This window comes from Hemicordylus capensis, chromosome 2 (assembly GCF_027244095.1).
Source record: "Hemicordylus capensis ecotype Gifberg chromosome 2, rHemCap1.1.pri, whole genome shotgun sequence".
Taxonomy (NCBI): domain Eukaryota; kingdom Metazoa; phylum Chordata; class Lepidosauria; order Squamata; family Cordylidae; genus Hemicordylus; species Hemicordylus capensis.
The window spans coordinates 258,040,282-258,058,796 of NC_069658.1; the positions used below are offsets into that span (position 1 = coordinate 258,040,282).

At 46.1% G+C, this 18,515-nt stretch overlaps 1 long non-coding RNA gene across 2 annotated transcripts; it reads left to right on the forward strand.

Moving 5' to 3' along the window:
- Positions 1–6,548: 6,548 nt before the first annotated feature.
- On the forward strand, positions 6,549–17,355 carry LOC128342888 (uncharacterized). 2 transcript variants are annotated; one of them, XR_008315239.1, is made up of 3 exons: positions 6,549–6,625; positions 14,246–14,340; positions 17,201–17,355. It is a non-coding gene; the product is annotated as an uncharacterized LOC128342888 (long non-coding RNA). The 2 variants fall into 2 exon arrangements; XR_008315238.1 differs by lacking the exon at positions 6,549–6,625 and adding an exon at positions 13,957–14,084.
- Positions 17,356–18,515: the final 1,160 nt, after the last annotated feature.

Sequence of the window (18,515 nt, forward strand, 5' to 3'; positions counted from 1 at the left end):
TTCTTTGCCATGGGATGTAGTGATGGCCACCAGCTTGGATAGCTTTAAAAGGGGCTTAGACAGATTCATGGTGGACAGGTCTATCAATGGCTACTAGTCTGATGGCTTTGGACCATCTCCAGCCTCAGAGGCATGATGCCTCTCAATACCAGTTGTAGGGGTGCAACAGCAGAGGAGAGGGCATGCACATACCTCTTGCCTGTGGGCTCCCCAGAAGCATCTGGTGGGCCACTGTGTGAAACAGGATGCTGAACTAGATGGGCCTTGGGCCTGATCCAGCAGGGCTGTTCTTATTGTATCTTGCTTGGAAGGAAGGGAGGAAAGGGCATGAAAAGTCTTTAAAATGTGGACCAAGATTCTTAAAGGATGGGGCAACCATAGACATTTCCTCCTTTATCCACTTACTGAGGGCTGACATTTACATCATGTGAGGATAGTTGTTTTTAGATGTAAATCTTTTCCACATCTGTATTTATGAGCACTACGCTGTATGAGGATTTAGTCCACATATCTTGGTTGCAACTTCTGTGATCAAAAACAGAGAAAAGGGCAAGAGCATACAGATGAATTTCTCTTTGGATGTTCCTTTCTGAATTTAGGATTGTGTAATATTTTTGACAGGAATGGAACATCATTTTGTCAGAATTATCCAAGACTACAATTCATATCTGTGATCTTGGGGATTTAGCCTTAAATGTGCCCCTGCTACTCCAATGGCCCTTATCTATAACATGTGTATGTATTATTTTTGATGACAGTAAAATACATTTAAAGTCAGGGAAACCCTCTGAATCAAAGCAATATTTAGTATGTTGATTTATTTTTCCTCCCTCATACCAGCCATAATGGTTGGAAGGGAAATCAGAGGGCAGGGTATGGATGGTAGAGAATCATGTGCATCAAAATGCGAAGGGCACTTATGAACTGGCCTGGGGATTATGGGAGTTGAAGTCCAAGAACATCTGGGGGCCCAACGTTGAGGATCCCTGCGAGGATCTGGAAGAGTCAGGAAGTCCTGAGGATCGGTTAAAAGAGCTAGATATGTTTCATGAAGAGAAGACTATTGGGACATATGATAACCATCTTCAAATATCTGTAGGAGGAGAGCAGTCTTGTTTTCTGTGCTCCTGAGGGCAGGACTAGAATCAATGGATTAAAATGACAAGGAAGCAGATTCAAGCTAGACATGAGGAAGAATCTGGTAAAGTGTAAGAGCTGTTCAGCAGTGGGACAGTCTGCCTTGCACACAGGTGGGCTCTCCTTCACTAGAGGTTTTCTAACAGAGCCTGAACAGTCACCAGCTATAGAACAGGTATGCATTAAGCAGAGCAAGGGTGTAGCTATAACTGAGTGGATGGGTTCAAAGAACCCAAGCCCTCCATCTCCTGGGGGGCCCCCCCAGCTCCACCCCTCTCTATTTTCTTCATTATCTACCTCACTTCAAGGGGCCACCAGGAAGGGGGTGAACAAGGCCCCCTCTCCCTTAGCTGTGCCCCTGAAGCAGAGGGTTGGGCTAGGACTACTAAGATTCTTTCCAACTCTAACATTCTATGATTCCACAAAATAGCACTAGCACTGCCACGCTTTTCTCATGGCCCTGATCCAGTGCAACACACACACAAAATCAGGTAAAGTGTTTCCATGGAGCTGAAGCAATGAAGGAAAGCTCTAGTAGCTTGATTTCTGCATGTCAGGCAAAGGGGTCAGTACAAATGGTGACCAATTCTATGGAGGGTTTATGAGGATACAATAGACCTGTCCTCACTTTTGACATCCTGGAACCACTGTGACATCTTTCATCCCAATTTCTACATGCAGGTGAACCCAGCAAGCCACCATGATGCTCCGATGCCTCTTCAAAGATGTGGTCAAGTTTGTTATGTGTTTCCTGGATTTGACACAAGGTAAGGGAGCAGGAGGATGGAGGCGGTATTGGCATCTGCAAAGCAACCGGCCCCAAAACGCTTCTGATAAAATCATATAAATATATAGAGATAATAGAATCTTACTTCCTATAAGTACACAAAGGTTTATTTATAAATCTTTTTTGTGAACAAAGAGTTTGGAACAATATAAAATATATCACTACAGATACATACACACTGGGTTCTTATAGCAGACATTTTAAATTGTTGAATTGTTTTAACTTTTTATATGTGTTTTAATTGTTTTATGTTAATCGCTCAGAGATGAAAGTTTGGGCGATATATACATGTGATGAATAAATGAATAAATGAATAAATAAAATTTCATGGTGTCCCAAAATATCATGTAATCTTTTGCACATTTTCTGTGCAGTATGGCCTACTTCTGAGTAGGCCTTAATGTGTTCAATGGGCCTAAGTCCCAGGTAAGCTTTCATTCAAGTGGTGGGCCACACACCACTGGAGGTAGTTGAGGTGGAAAGAGATTGTGACTGGGCCAAGGACATTGAGGAGCTTTCTGGCCAAGTGGAGATTTTGAACCTAAGTCTCCCTGATCCGACTCTCAATTTACTGTTTACTGTGAGCCTACAAAAGTATGTGGGCAGGAGACAGTCCTTGATTAGCAAGTATTTATTTATGTATTACTTATTTATTTTATTTATATACTGACCATCCAAAAGTGGCTCAGGGCGGTTCACAATCAAATACTGTCATGTTGACACTCACAATTGGACAGGATCAGTACAGGGAGATGCCAGGGATTGAACCTGGAACCTTCTGTATGTAACGCAGGTGCTCTACCCATAAGCTATGCCCCTTGTTTCCTCCCAAGAGCTCAGGGCAATGTACATGCCCCCCCCCACCCATCCCAGTATTCATGGGTATATTTTGGAATTTTTCCAGTGGGGGAACAGTTGTGTGTGTGTGTGTGTGTGTGTGTGTGTGTGTGTGTGTGTGTGTGTGAAAGCAACTGCTGCCCCACATTAAACTGTCCCCACCCACCTGCAGATGTGCATGCCCTGTGGATTAGTTTAGGCTGAGTGGTGGGGGGTGGCTCTTGGGCCCTCCAGTGAGCTTCATGGCTCATGGAAGATTTGAATCTGTGTCTTGCCACCTCAACTCAATACTTAGCCCACCATCCAGTGGTTAAATGAACCAGCTAGGCCCCACTACAAGCCTCACCTCACTGGCACATTTTGGACAAGCTGCTATCTCTCAGTCTCAGCCCAGCCAGCATCCATTCCAGTGGGACAGATAATGCTAGCTAAACTATAAAACAATGTAACAACTAATTATAACAATTAACTCTCTATAAAATGAATATAATGAATGGACACAACACCAGTCACAAATAATATACTATCATACAGAATACTGACTAAGAGGATAATAGTAGTTAGCTTGCCTTAGAGAGTAGGAAATGCTTACCTTGACTCAAGTTGAGCTGAAACAATGGAACCTTTTCCCATATAACATCCGGGTGTTTCTCTCCAAAGAGGCATTAATCTCTGACCCATGTGGAATTGAAGGCATATGGGGAATTGTGTGTGAGCGCTACTGTACTGTTCTCTGGTGGCTAAAAAGTCTCCCCATCTGCCATATAACATTGCAAGGTGGTTGTTAGGATTTCCGAGATGGCCTATGTGGAGCACAAAAGCTATAGACACGCCTATAATATCATCATTATAGGTGGGGAATGCGAGATGGACAGGAAGTAAGAGATAAATGGGAGGGAAGGAAAAGGCATTGGCTGATGCATAAGGACTAGGCAGTAGGGTTATCAGCCTCTCTTAAAACTAGCCAGATATCCCTCACCTCCAGTCCTGGTTTGGGCCCAAACATACACCTAAATTCACAAAAGGCCCCTCTCCCCTGGATAAACCAGGCATCTTTGCATTAGGAGAGGAGAGCTGGTCTTGTGGTAGCAAGCATGACTTGTCCCCTTAGCTAAGCAGGGTCCACTGTGGTTGCATATGGATGGGCGATTTGATGTGTGAGCCCTGTAAGATATTCCCCTCAGGGGATGGAGCTGCTCTGGGAAGAGCAGAAGGTTCCCAGTTCCCTCCCTGGCATCTCCAAGATAGTACTGAGAGAGACTCCTGCCTGCAGCCTTGGAGAAGCTGCTGCCAGTCCGCAATACTGAGCTAGATGGACCCATGGTCTGACTCAGTATTTGGCAGCTTCCTATGTTCCTATGTACCATTTCCATCCAATACATCTATTTTATTAATTAGTATTATGCATGTGTATATTTTCAACCAAAAAAAAAAAAAAGTACTCAAAGCAGTTTCCACAGAAAAAAAGAAATGAGATGGTTCCCTGTCCCAAAAGGGCTCGCATTTCCTTCAAGCCTTTTATGCTTTCACCTAAACCACTTGTATGTCTGTGTTTTGTCTTCAGAAATGATCAAGGAGTCCCTTGAGGCACCCCAAATAGAACAAAGGCATCTCTAACTTTGCAAGGAGCACCTGCTTTTCTCGGATGATGGAGTCGACCACCCCTTCTCTTCCAGGGCTGCCCTGGCCTGGCCATCCCCTTATTGACAAAGGGCTCCTTATGATGTTAACACAATATGTGTGACACAATGAGCCCCTGGTGGCACAGTGGTAAAACTGCCGCCCTGTAACCAGAAGGTTACAAGTTCGATCCTGACCAGGGGCTCAAGGTTGACTCAGCCTTCCATCCTTCTGAGGTTGGTAAAAACAAGTTCGATCCTGACCAGGGGCTCAAGGTTGACTCAGCCTTCCATCCTTCCGAGGTCGGTAAAATGAGTACCCAGAATGTTGGGGGGCAATATGCTAAATCATTGGAAACCGCTTAGAGAGCTCCTGCTATAGAGCGGTATATAAATGTAAGTGCTATTGCTATTGCTATAGCTAATATTCCAAAGGAGAATAAATCTTGTTTGGATCTTCTGAACTTTCTTGTTGTCACCTCCTCTCCCATGCGGACCGACCTGGTACATCTTGGTGGCACTGGACATGAGGGGCACATGTTCCCCTTTTTGGCAGTAGACTGTGGGAAGGGGCATTCCTGCCTCCTTGGTCATTGAGCCTCCTTCATCCTTCCTCTGTGCGATTGTAATGGAAAGGGGGAAGGACAGAGCCAAGCACTTTTCTCCCATTTCCTGTCTGCCTCTCCCCTTTCCATAGCAACCCAGGAACCAGAGCTTGGTTGGAAGGGACAGTGAGTGGCCCTCATGCCCAGTAGTAATCCAGCTGTTGGGCAGAGTGGAGAGGGTGGTGGAGAATGGTCCTTATGCCTGGAAGCTTTTCACACAGGGCTTTTGAAGCCCTTTAACTCGCATCTCCTCCAGAATGAAGGGGTGGTGGTGTTCACATATTGGCTAGATTTACGCTGTAGTCCCTGCGAGTTATTGGGGAACAGTTAACACATAATTTAGGTATTTCACTGCGCATTGAAGTGTAGCCTGATTTATTTCCGGGGTTAAAAAAAAATCCACTATCTGCGGCGGGTTTTTTTGGGGGGGGGGCAACTTTTAGCAGCCCCGTTCGGGAGCTAAACCATGCCCCAGTGTCTGACATTAGATGCGAGGGTTGTGGCTAAATGCTCCCTGCGTCTGATGTCAGATGCAGAGGTGGGGCTAGGGGGCTGTGTCGGCGGCAGAAGCCAGTCTGCTGATGGCCTCCCTCCACACCTGCTTGTTCTTGACAAAGGTTACTGCTACAACACTACTTTTGCTCATTTGCTTCATGGGACCAACTTCCAATTCATTCCAAATATCCATGCACTCTTAGTTATCTTCCCACATCTGGCCTCCCTCCATGCAAGATGGATTGTAAATTAATGACAAATCCACAAAAGAGAAATCTTTTCTGTCCCCCTGCACATTTCCTGCAGTGGTTTAAAATAACTTAAGTAGGCATTAAGATGTTTATAGTGAAGGTGAAGATGAAGGCCTTGGAGGCCTTCAGGAGAGCCTTAAAGACCCATCTCTTTAGCCTGGAACTTTTTCACACCCAGCTTTTAGTTCACATCTCCTCAGGAACTGAGGTGTGCATTCACATATCGGCCAAATTTATCCTGAATTCCCTGCGAGCTATCGGGGAACGCTTCACACACAATTCAGGTTTTTCAGTGTGTGTTAGAGTGTAGCCTGATTTATAACTGGGGTTAAAAAATCCACTTTTGGCATCGTTTGGGGCGGGGGGGGACTTCAAACTCGCAGTAAAGCCTCACAGTAAACCTGCACTAAAGCCTGCTGTCTGGGAAAGCTCCTGATCTTTAATGAGATCTAGTTTTAATTTTAATCTTAATCTGGTTTAAACACTTTTTGGTTTTAACTGTTTTATGATGTGGTTTTGATTTTAATGTAAACTGCACTGAGCTACTTTAGGAAGGGCAGTCTATAAACTGAATGAACGAATGAATAAATAAATAAATAAAGTAGATCACTGTATGAGACAGAAGTGCATTCCAATGCTACCTGAAAAACCATGACTAAAGTTAATGCTAGTTCCTGAAATTTAGCCACCCAGACGAGTTCAGTTGGGGCAGCACAAACTGTCATTAGAATCATTGTGAAGTTCAGCCCCTAATTCTACCCACCACCTCATTGGTGGCCACCTACCCAATCCTGGCTGGGTGGACCTGGGATCGGAGTATATATGCCACGTGTCTCAGAGGACTAGTGCATCACCAGAGGAGACATTCAGGAGAGGAGACGACAACACCATCCGGTAAATTACTACTTTCTTGATCACTAGTAGTATTATTGGGTAGAAGACCAATTTGGTTTTAGAGTTGAACAAGGCAGGTGTTAGCTAGTAAAATAAGAGAACAGGTATGTAGGTAGATAGATAGATAAATTATATTGGGAAAGTAAAATGGACTAAAACGGAAATGGTTTCCAACTATCAGCTGGGCAAGTGACTCCTGTGATTTTGCCTTCCACAGAGAGGATAGATTGGCTCACTTGCTATAGTCACCTGAAATTATGAGCTCTGCTGAGACCTTTTGCAGTGCTCCTTCCAATCTGTATATTATTGTTTCTTTGATTTAATTTATCTATATCCCAGCCTTCGGACTGACAACAGGCATCCAAGACAGCTGACAACAAGACAATGAATACATGGTAAACATTCTGTCTGACATGATGTGCAGCCCCATCACCTCTGTAATGGCAGTCCCAATGCTGGTTTGAAGCAGTGATTGTGGAAGCGCAGGTTTCTCTATTGCTCCGAATGAAAAAAACCTCTGGAAATACAGCTTCTGCAAGTGCTGCTTCAAAATAGTGTCAGGGCTGTCTTTGAAGTATGCAGCAGCCTGAGGGGGGACCATTACAGAGATGACGAACCCCACTTTACATTATATCAGCCAGAATGTTTACCGTGTATTAAGTGTCTTCTTGTGCATTAAGTCTGCAGCAGCCCCGAGGTGGGTCATTATGTAGGTGGTTGGCTGGCTGCCTTTTAGTCACTTCCTTTAAAAAAAGAAGAAGAAACAGAAGCAGTGCAGTGGTGACTGACAAAAGGCTCTGGCTACACAATGATGGGGGAATGTGACCACTCTGCAGGCTTCATGTGTTACTGCTGTCACTGCTGTGGGTGGTGACTGCTCAGCTACTGCTCTTCTGCTCCCCCGTAGTCCATGTGCTGCCTCGTCTTTTTCTCTGGAGCAAAGACAAGGGGCTGGACATTGGCCATCTCCCCACTTGGGCAGCTTCTAGTCCTTCCCCATGCCAGGGGTCATCTCTGAAGGGTCTGGGAAGATCAGGATGGGAAATGTTCATTTCCGTGTCTTAGGATCAATATATTCCTTCTCGGACACATATTTGAAATTGTAAGGCAGCTGAGGAGACTGTGATCTGGAGTCAAAGATATAGGGGTTGGGGAAGGGAGCAAGGGGAGGATGTTAATCCTTTCATCTCCATTTCCCCATTCAAATAACCCCAAGCTTCTCTCTCTTCTCGCATCTGATTTCCTCTAGGGACTGGTAGGAGTAGGGAAAATTAGTCACTAAGGCAGGGGTTCTCAAACGTGGGTCCTCAGAGATTGTTGTACTACAAATCCCACAACGGCTTGTGACAGGGGATGTAGGACAACATCTGGGGAAGCTCTGCACCAAGGAGACAGCTAAGGAGGGGATAAAGAGTGATGGGCAAGGGCTTCCAGCTACTCTTCCTTCACGCTAGAAATTTATCTTGAGACAGGGCCTTTTCGGTTGTGGCCCCTCTACTTTGGAACACCCTCCCCAGAGAGCTTCACCATGCTCCCTCCCTCAGTGTTGTTTTTTTTAAAATTGAAAACACATCTTTTAAAAGAGGCTTTTTAATGTTTCATCTCTGTTTATATCTGGTAGGTTCTTTCGTTTTTATAGCTCTTAGTTTTTAGCTTTTAAAATAACTTTTAATTTGGAACTTTAAAAAAAAACATTGTAATTTTTAATGTTTAGCCTGGCTTTGAACTTGTTTACCTTAAGTTTGGTTAACTTTATTCGTCTTATTTTACATTGTGAGGCTCTTCTCACGATCAGTGAGAAGAGCCTCTAGGGAGTTAGCCCGGAGAGCGGGCTTAGCCCACTCTCCCTGCACACGAGCAGGTTGGCAGACCACATGACTGCTGGCTCTGTTATGGAGCCAGTGGGGGCTGGGAGGATTGGGGGCTGCATGGCGCCCAGAAGCCCCAGAATGCCCTGCATGAGTGCAAACCTGGTTTAAGAGGAGGGGTAGTTTGGTGGGTTAACCGCCTGGAGGCCACCGGGCTCGCCTGAAAGCCCGGTGGTTCTCACGGTCAGGCGAAATAGGGCTAGGCTCCCCTAGCCCGATTCCACCTGATCATGAGAATAGCCTCTGTATCTTTTTATTAATGTTGTGAGCCGCCCTGAGCAGTAGTGTACCAGAGGGGCAGGGTATAAATATTTTAATTAAATAAATAAAATCTGGAGATACCTGGCTAGATAAGCAGAGCATGGCTCTCAGATGGCAATTATTCATCAAGCCTCATGATGCAGATATGACTGTAAATAGGGAGAAGCAGTACCTGGAAATATCTAGAGTTGCAGTAGATCAGAAGGTGAATATGACTCTGAGAAATGGCAGGTGTACTGTATTCTTGTGCATATATCCCACACCTGAGTATAACCAGCACCCAAGTATCTCTGCAGAAAATCATCAACATTTTTGGGTAGGGGCAAGACCTGCATACCTGTTTCACAGGTATAATTTACAGGCATACCTGTTTTGTAAGTGTGTGTACACACACACACACAGCAGGAAAGTAACTTGCCTAGGGAGTAAGAAGTTGCTGGTTCGGATCTCTGCTGGTATGTTTCTCAGACTACAGGAAACACCTATATCAGAAAGCAGTGCTATAGGAAGATGCTTAAAGGAGTCATCTCATACTGCATGGGAGATGGCAATGGTAACCCCTCCTGTAGTCTACCAAAGAAATCCACAAGGTTCTGTGGGCACCAGGAGTCGACACCAACTCGACAGCACAACTTTACTTTATACCCCACTGTGTTAAACCTGTGGGGTATATGCCAAGAAGCCACCTCATCTGCCCTCCTAATGGAACTCGCCACCACTCCTGAAGCCAGGGTTGTCTTGGGGATACTGTTTGGGGTATTCAAAGGGAGATGGGAGGCTCTCTACACACCTCCCCCTTCTGCTTTGCTTTTGTCACTGGGTCTTCCTTGAACCTGAATGTGATATTGTGAATGTAAATGGGGATGCATGCAGTGGGGGAATGAGAACTGTGGCAGTGGTGGCTTTGTAAACCTCCTTTCGTCAGAGGGGGGAAACCTCTGTATACCCCACAGGTTATATGTGTGGAAGTATGGTAGTTTGGGATTGCACTGTGTGGTACCATTTTTGTGGAGAGTGAGGAAAGTAACACAACAACTCTTCATGGCAACTGCTTTGGCCTCACATACAGGATATTTATTTATTATTTTTATTTATTTAACATATTTCTATACCGCCCAAAACTTACGTCTCTGGGCAGTTTACAACAAAATAAAAATAGAAAGTAAAACATTAGTTAAAACAAAAAGTTTAAAACATTACAACAATTTAAAATTTTAAAAACAATATTTTAAAACAACATTAAAACCATTAAAACAATATTAAAAGCCTGGGTGAACAGGTGTCTTGAAAGACTTTTAAAAAGCTGTCAGAGATGGGGAGGCTCTTATTTCACTAGGGAGCGCATTCCAAAGCTTCGGGGCAGCAACGGAGAAGGTCCATCACTGAGTGGCCACCAGAAAAGCCAGTGGCAAATGCAGACGGACCTCTCCAGCGGATCTCAGTGGGCGGTGGGGTTCATGACAAAGAAGACGTTCTCTTAAACACCCAGGGCCCAAGCTGTTTAGGGCTTTATAGGTTATAACCAACACCTTGTATCTTGCCTGGAAATATATCGGCAGCCAGTGTAATTCCTTCAATACAGGAGTTATATGATCTCTCCGAGATGACCCAGAGACCAACCTGGCCGCCACATTCTGGACCAACTGTAGTTTTCGGACTACATACCAGGGCAGCCCCACATAGAGCACATTGCAGTAATCCAGTCTGGAGGTTACCAGCAGATGTTTTGAGGTCATTCACCTCAAGAAATGGACGCAGCTGGCGTATCAGCTGAAGCTGACAGAAGGCACTTCTGGCCACCGTCTCAACTTGGGAGACAAGGGAGAGGCTCGGATCCAGAAGCACCCCTAGACTGTGTACCTGTTACTTCTAGGGAAGTGTGACCCTATCCAGAACAGGCAGATCAAACTCAACTCCTGACCCCGCAAAATGAGTACCACCATCTTATCTGGATTCAGTCTCACTTTGTTATCCCTCATCCAGCCCATCACCTATTCCAGGCAGGCATTTAAGGAGGTTATGCCCTCTCCCGATGATGCTGACATGTAGAAATAGATTTGGGTGTCATCAGCATACTGATAGCACCCTGCACCAATCTCCTGATGATCTCTTCCAGTGGTTTCATGTAGATGTTAAACAACATAGGAGACAATATGGAGCCCTGAGGCACACCATACAAAAGTTCAGATTTTGAAGAACAGCAGTCTCCAAGGGACACTATCTGGAACCTGCCCAAGAGGTAGGAGTGGAACCATCGCAAAGCAGTGCCTCCCACTCCCAACCTTTTCAGACACTCCAGAAGGATACTATGGTCGATAGTATCGAAAGCCGCCAAGAGGTCCAAAAGGACCAACAGAGTCACACTTCCTCTGTCCATTCCCAACTGGAGATCATCCATCAGGCTGACCAAGGCAGTCTCCACCCCATAGCCTACCCGAAAGCCAGTTTGAAATGGGTCAAGATAATCAGTTTTCTACAAGACTGTCTGGAGCTGGGAAGCCACCACCCTCTCAATTACCTTGCCCAGCCACAGAACGTTGGAAACAGGCCTGTAGTTGCTCAGCTCTGAAAGTTCCAAGGCAGGCATCTTCAGAAGTGGTCTAATAATTGCCTCCTTAAGACAAGGATGCATCCTACCTTCCATCAGAGACACATTTATAATCTCTACTAGGCTTTCCTCAACAATGCCTCTGCCAGATAATCTAAACCAAGTCTGGCAAGGGTCAAGAGAACAGGTGGTAGGCTCCACCGTTCCAATCAGCTTGTCCACATCCTCAGGAGTCACAAACTGGAACTGATCCAACCTAATCACACAAGAGGAGTTGCTGGACACCTCCACATCAGACACTGAAGTAATTGTGGAGATGGAGTCTAAGTTGGCCCAAATACGAGAGATTTTATCCACAAAGAATTCATTAAACACACCACAGCGGGTAATTGATGGTTCCAGATTCTGATTCAAGGGAGGAGTGGCACATACTAGCCCTCTCACAACCCTGAACAACTCCGCCGGATGTGAAATTGTGGATGCAATACGGGCAGAAAAGAATCGCTTCTTTGCTACACGTATTGCCTGAGCATAGGTTTTCAAATGAGCTCTATGTTGCAATCTGTTGGATTCAAGCCGAGTCTTTCTCCACTTGTGCTCCAGTTGTCTACCTCGCCGCTTCAGCCCCCGTAGTTCTTCCGTATACCAAGGGGCCAGTTTTGAAGCGGGTCAGAGAGGACGCTTAGGAGCAATCATGTCTACTGCCCCAGTGAGTTTGCTGTTCCAATTCTCCACCAGGGCATCAACAGGATCACTGGCAAAGCCAACACTAAATCCTTCCAAGGCTTCTTGAAATCTTATAGGATCCAATAACTTTCTCAGGCGGACCATCCTAATAGGTCCCGCGCCCCTGCGAAGGTGGGAAGTGATTGTGAGTCCAACTTTAACCAGATGGTGGTCTGTCCATGACAATGGGGAAATCACAGGATTCCCCACCCACGGAACAACACCCTGATCAGAGTGAAAGACCAAATCAAGCGTGTGACCGGCAATGTGTGTCAGCCCCGAGACCACTTGAGATAGGCCCATAGTCAGCATGGCTGCTATGAACTCCTGAGCCGCCCTGGACAAATTGGTCCCAAAGTGAACATTTGTCCCCCAGCACCACAAGCCTGGGGGACTCCAACACCAATTCTGAGACCAAGTCAGTCAGCTGAGTTAGGGACTCTGTTGAGCAACGGGGCGATCGGTACACCAACAGAAGTCTCAGTCTATCCCTCGTCTCCAGGCTTAAGTACACACATCTCCAACACCAAGTCTGAGACCAAGTCAGTCAGCTGAGTTAGGGACTCTGTTGAGCAACGGGGCGATTGGTACACCAACAGAAGTCTCAGTCTATCCCTCGTCTCCAGGCTTAAGTACACACATTTGATATGGTCCGACACATAACAGGGATCCTGGTAAGGGAAAGGTTATTCTTATAGACCACAGCCACGCCACCTCCCCGCCCACGGTCCCTTACCTGCTCCTCAACAGAGTACCCTGGAGGAAAAAGCTGGGAACATACTGGGCCCCCAGCGAGGTCTCTGTAATACATACCAGGTCGGTACCTTCATCCAGAATCAAATCATGCATGGTTTCTGATTTGTTCTGGACCAACCTAGCATTACAAAGGAGCAAGGTGAAGTTCCAAGGGTGGTCGGCACTGCTTCCCGAGGTCAAAGAGCTGGCAGGACAGCCGGAAGGGGAAACAGCTATTAGATTTCCAAGTCCCCTTCCCCTGTAATGGCCTGCTGACCTGCCAATGTTACTTCCTCTGTTCCCCACCACCACCGGAATGACTGCCCCACAATCAGAGGACACGACCCCTGTCTCCCCATCTCCAGATAAGCCCAGACACATTCTAAAACGATCTCACCCAGGACTAATTAAAACAGAAGCCCCACTATTAAATGCCCCCCCCCCCACATACAAGTACCTGGGCCAGGAGCCTTGGCCCTCACTATCCCCTGAGGTGGCTCCCCCAAAGAGGCAACCCCCACCAGTGGCGGGCCTGCTGCCCTATATAGCTCTGAGCAGGCAGGTCTAGGGAGATGGAATCCAGGAAACTGCCAAGTCACCCTCCTCCCTGGGCCCCAATCCTGCAAGGCCTCACCTCACCCCACCCACAGCAGCCAGTCCTGAGGGGCAGATAACAAACAAGGGGGCAGCAGGAGAAGCAGGCAGGCAGGCACCCAGTCTCTCACCCTGGGTTCTCCCTGGGGGCAGATGGTGGTGTCCCTCCTCTGCTCTCTCCTGCAGGCTTCTGGAAGACTGAAGTCACTGGCAAAAGCCTATATAGCCCTGAGCAGGCAGCTCTAAGCAGATGGAATCCAGGAAACGGCCAAGTCCTTAAAACGTATTTGTTTGGCCTGGCTTTCCAGGGTTTTTAGATCGGTTTTAATATTCTAACCCGATTTCAGGGCTTTTAATCACTGTAACTGTTTAATTGTTGTTTTAAAATGTTTTTAAATTGTTAATTGTTGTTATATTGTTTTAACTTCTTTTAGCTCTTTACTGTTTTAGTGGTTTGTTTTAATTGTAAACCGCCCTGAGCCATTTTGGAAGGGCGGTATATAAATAAAATAAATAATAAAGTCACCCTCCTCCCTGGGCCCCAATCCTGCAAGGCCTCATCTCAGCACAGCAGCCAGTCCTGGGAGGCAGATAACAAACAGGGGGGCAGCAGGAGAAGCAGATTTCATATGACTGGTTTCCTCCAGAGAATGACCTCTGGTAGTGTGCGAGACTGCCAGAAGGTTGGTGACCCAGCCAAGAAGGCATGGAGGCTCTGATAGTAGAGGTTGGTGTCTCTTTGTGTGGGCTAGACACATGGCTGCCATGATTTGCACAATTGCAACACCTTGCAATTGCACAAATCACAGCTGCCACGTGTCCCAGTCCAATTTTGTGGTTCTGATTCATGCGATTGGTGACAACTTTCATCCCCATTTCTACATGCAGGTGAACCCAGCAAGTTACCATGGAGTGTGAGTTCATTGTCCTGATAGTGGAGTCCGTGTTTAACCTTGTTAGGGGCATCCTTCGTGCAACAAAAGGTGAGCGGGCAGCTGGGAGATGGAGGTGGTCTTGGCATCCGTAAAGGGACTGGCCCCAATGTTCTTTTGATAAAAAACATAAATATATAGGGTGAATATATAGGCATGCTTCCTACCTACAAACATACAAGGATTTATTCATCAGTCTTTACAAGAGAACAAAGAACTTGGGCATGTATTCAGGCCGACTTAGATTCAAACTCCATAATTGTTACAGTGTCTCATGCTGAGGTGTTCAGCAACTCCTCTTATGTGGTGACTCTAGATCAGTTCCAGTTTGTGACTCCTGAGGATGTGGACAAGCTGCTTGGAGTGGTACAGCCTACCACTTGCCCTCTTGATCCTTGCCTGACATAGCTTATACTATCTGGCAGGGAGGCTGGTGTAGAGGGCCTGGTGAAGATTATAAATGCTTCTCTAAGGGAGGTCAGGATGCCTCCTTTTCTCAAAGAGGCAATCATTAGACCTCTTCCGAAGAAGCCTGCCTTGGATCCCTTGGAGTTAAGCAACTACAGGCCTGTCTCCAAACTTCCATGGTTGGGCAAGGTGATTGAGAAGGTGGTGGTCTCCCAGCTCCAGGTGGTCTTGGAAGAAACTGATTATCTAAACCAGGGATTCTCAACGTTGGGTCACCAGATGTTATTGGACTTCAACTCCCATAATCCCCAACCAAAGGTCACTGGGACTGCAGATTATGGGAGTTGAAGTCCAGTAACATCTGGGGACCCAACACAGAGAATCCCTGATCTAGACCCATTTCAAACTGGCTTTCAGATGGCCTATGGTGTGAAGACTGCCTTGGTTGGCTTGATGGATGATCTACAACTGGGAATTGGCAGAGGGAGTGTGACTCTGTTGATCCTTTTGGATCTCTTGGCAGCCTTCGATACTACTGACCATAGTATCCTTCTGGAACATCTGAGGGGATTGGGGGTGAGAGGCACCACCTTGAGGTGGTTCCGCTCCTACCTCACGGGCAGATTCCAGATGGTCTCTCTTGGAAACTGTTGTTCTTTAAAATCTGAATTTTCATATGGTGTCCCTCAGGGCTCCATATTGTCTCCGATGTTGTTTTAACATCTACATGAAACCATTGGGAGAGATCATTAGGAGATTTGGTGCAGGGTATTAGCAATATGCTGATGACACCCAGATCTATTTCTCCATGTCAACCTCATTGGAAGAAGGCATAACCCCAGTGATGGGCACGATGAGGACCCAAACTCTCCTAGAGGACTGGAGATGGGAGACATCTAGCTGGTTATAAAAGATTACTGTGAACTACAGAAACAGAGGGACTGAGTGGATAGGTGGGGTATGTAAGATGGAGAAGAAGCAAGAGATAAATCTGTAGATAGATGAATGTGGGGGGGAACAGTGACACCCTTACCCTTGGACTTTGGGGCTGAAATCCAGGGCCTCCACTCCCCCTGGGGACCCCCTAAATCCTCCTTAGTCTGTTCTGGGTGGTGTGGTCGCTGCTGCCCAGCACTGTGCTGGGCAGCCAAGTGTGATTATGACCTGTGCTGGGTGCTTTAGAGACAGAGCAGGGAGTGGGGAAAGAAATATGTAGAATGGGAATATGTTAAGTTGCATGTTGAAATGTTTCTGCTAATGCCTGAATATACAAAGGATGTGCAAACCAGCTCAATGTTGAACTGGTTCAACATCGAGCTGGTTTTGTTCAACAGTTTGGGGTTGAACCAAACCACCACCAGTTGGGTTTGACCCTGGACCCAAACCCCCCAGCTGTTCAGGTGGGTGGCAAAGGTTTGTTGTTGTTTTTTAAATCACTTACCCTTCCAGGGGGCTTCTCCAAGGCCACGGGGCGGGGGGGTGTCCGCGGAAGTTTCCCCTACCAATGCCAGCCTCTGTTATGCAGTACATCATCCCTTTCAGATGTTCTTCGGCCCTTTCTGGGCCTTCCCTCCTTCGCTATGGCCATTTTGAAGACTGTCGCACATGGCCAATGGGCCTCTACATGGCTGGGTCATGACCCAGGCCATGCAGAGGCCCACTGGGCATATGTAGAAGCCTCAAAAATGGCCGCTGCAATGGAGGGAAGGCCCAGAAAGGGCCAAAGAATGCACAAACGGGGCAATTTACTACAAAATGGAGGCTGGCGGTGGTAGGGGAAATCTTTGTGGACCCACCTACCCCCACTCCCGTGGCCTCAGAGAAGCCTCACAGAAGGGGTAAATGACATTTTTTTAAAAATTCAGAAAAAAAACCCCAAACAAAACTGGGGGGGTTCAATGGGGGGCAAAACCGAATTGGCCCGGTTCAGGTCCGGTTTGGACTTGAACTGAACCAGGCCAGCTGGTTTCATGCACACCCCAAGAATATACCTGTTTTATATTCTTACATTCTTGTGAGTTCAGTTGTTGTTTGTGCTCTCAAGAACCCATGTGTTAAAAATACTGTGTTTGTCACGGTGTGTGTGTGCGTGCGTGCGTGCGCGCGCGCGCGCGTGTGTGTGTAGGGAGATGATGCTTAACTTGCAGCGGGGGAGGGGGCGGCTTCCAGTGGGGTGGTGTTCCAAAGATCTTTAGGTTTAGGGTCCAAAATTACCAAAGTGCACCTCTGGGGTGGGGAGAAAAAGGTATCAACTGGAATGTGAGAACTAGACAGCAGGATTGCTGGATTCTTTTATAACCAGCTAGGTATCTCCCATCTCCAGTCCTCTAGGAGAGTTTGGGTCCAAATGCACTCCTAAATTCACAGGAGGTTGTTCTCTCCTGATAAACCAGGCATCCTTGGATTTCCCAATCCTATCCACTGCTCTTATCCAAGAAACTGATTTCTTTTGCACCTGTAATGCTTTCACCTAAACCCATGTACATCTGTGTTTCTCTTTCAGACTTTATCATACACCCACTTGAGGCACCTACCAAACCAGAAGAAAAGAATGACTAACATGGCATGGGAAGAAGCACCTGCTTTTCTTTGATGATGGAATCTACTGACCCTTCACCTCCACTACCGGCCTAGGGTGTCCACCCACTTGTTGACAAAGGGCTCCATATTATGAGTACATAACATCGCAAAGGAGAATAAATATTATTTGGATCTTTTGAGCCTTGTTGTAGTAGTAGTTTACTTCCCCCATGTGAATCCTACTGGTATGTCCCAGAAGAGGGCCAAAGCACTGAACTGCCTTGGAAAGCCACCAATCAATAGATGAATGATTGGAGTGTAAATCACAAAGTGATTTTGTGAGAGGATTGTCATCCCCCCCCCCCCCGACTCTGTTCCTATGTCTCTGTCAGGACCTGAGGTTGAGACTGGGCTAATTAAAATATATAGATCAGTGATTCTCAAACTTGGGTCCTCAGGTGTTATTGGACTTCAACTCCCATAATCCCCAACCAAAGGCCACTGAGGCTGGGGATTATGGGAGTTGAAGTCCAATAACACCTGAGGACCCAAGTTTGAGAATCCCTGATATAGATGTTGAAATAAACAGTATATTTGTGAGCCTTCATTTATTTATTTTCATTTATTTATTTTAATAATAATAAATAATAATAATAAATCTTCATTTATTTATTTTAACATTTATATCCCATATGCTGCCACCACTAAATTAAATCCTAATTTGGGTTTCTAACACCAGCTTTGGCATTGCACATGAGTAGTAACATGGGGAGAAGCAAATAGACACAGTTGAAACAGTTTCAAAGTTCCAAACCAAAGAAAAAAAACTTTATTCTTGTACAATAGCTTCAGTAGTTTCTTATTCACTACAATGTAGGGACAATTGTGTAATGGTTTTTGAGACAAACAACCTTAAGAACTGGCAAGACTGTACACCACCTCTTATATTTCAAACTCAGGGACTTGTACTGACACAATCTTATACATCAACAAAGGTTTTACTTTCATGTTACTGAGGTGACTATTTAGAAATAACAAGCTTCTTTAGATTTTCAACACCTTCACTGGGATACAACCTCCCTGGGGGCTTTACACACATGGCTTTGACTTCGAATCTCCTCCCAAATGGAGCGTGCCAGTCCACATATTAGCTGCATTTACCCTGAAAACCATGCAGGCTATCAGGAACCAGTTGTTGGAAGTCAGGGATTCTCCCTGTGTTCATTCTCTTGGTCTGCGCTGTGTGTGTGTGTTGGGGGGAAAACATGAGGTGATGAAGGCATTCACTCACAAAGGCA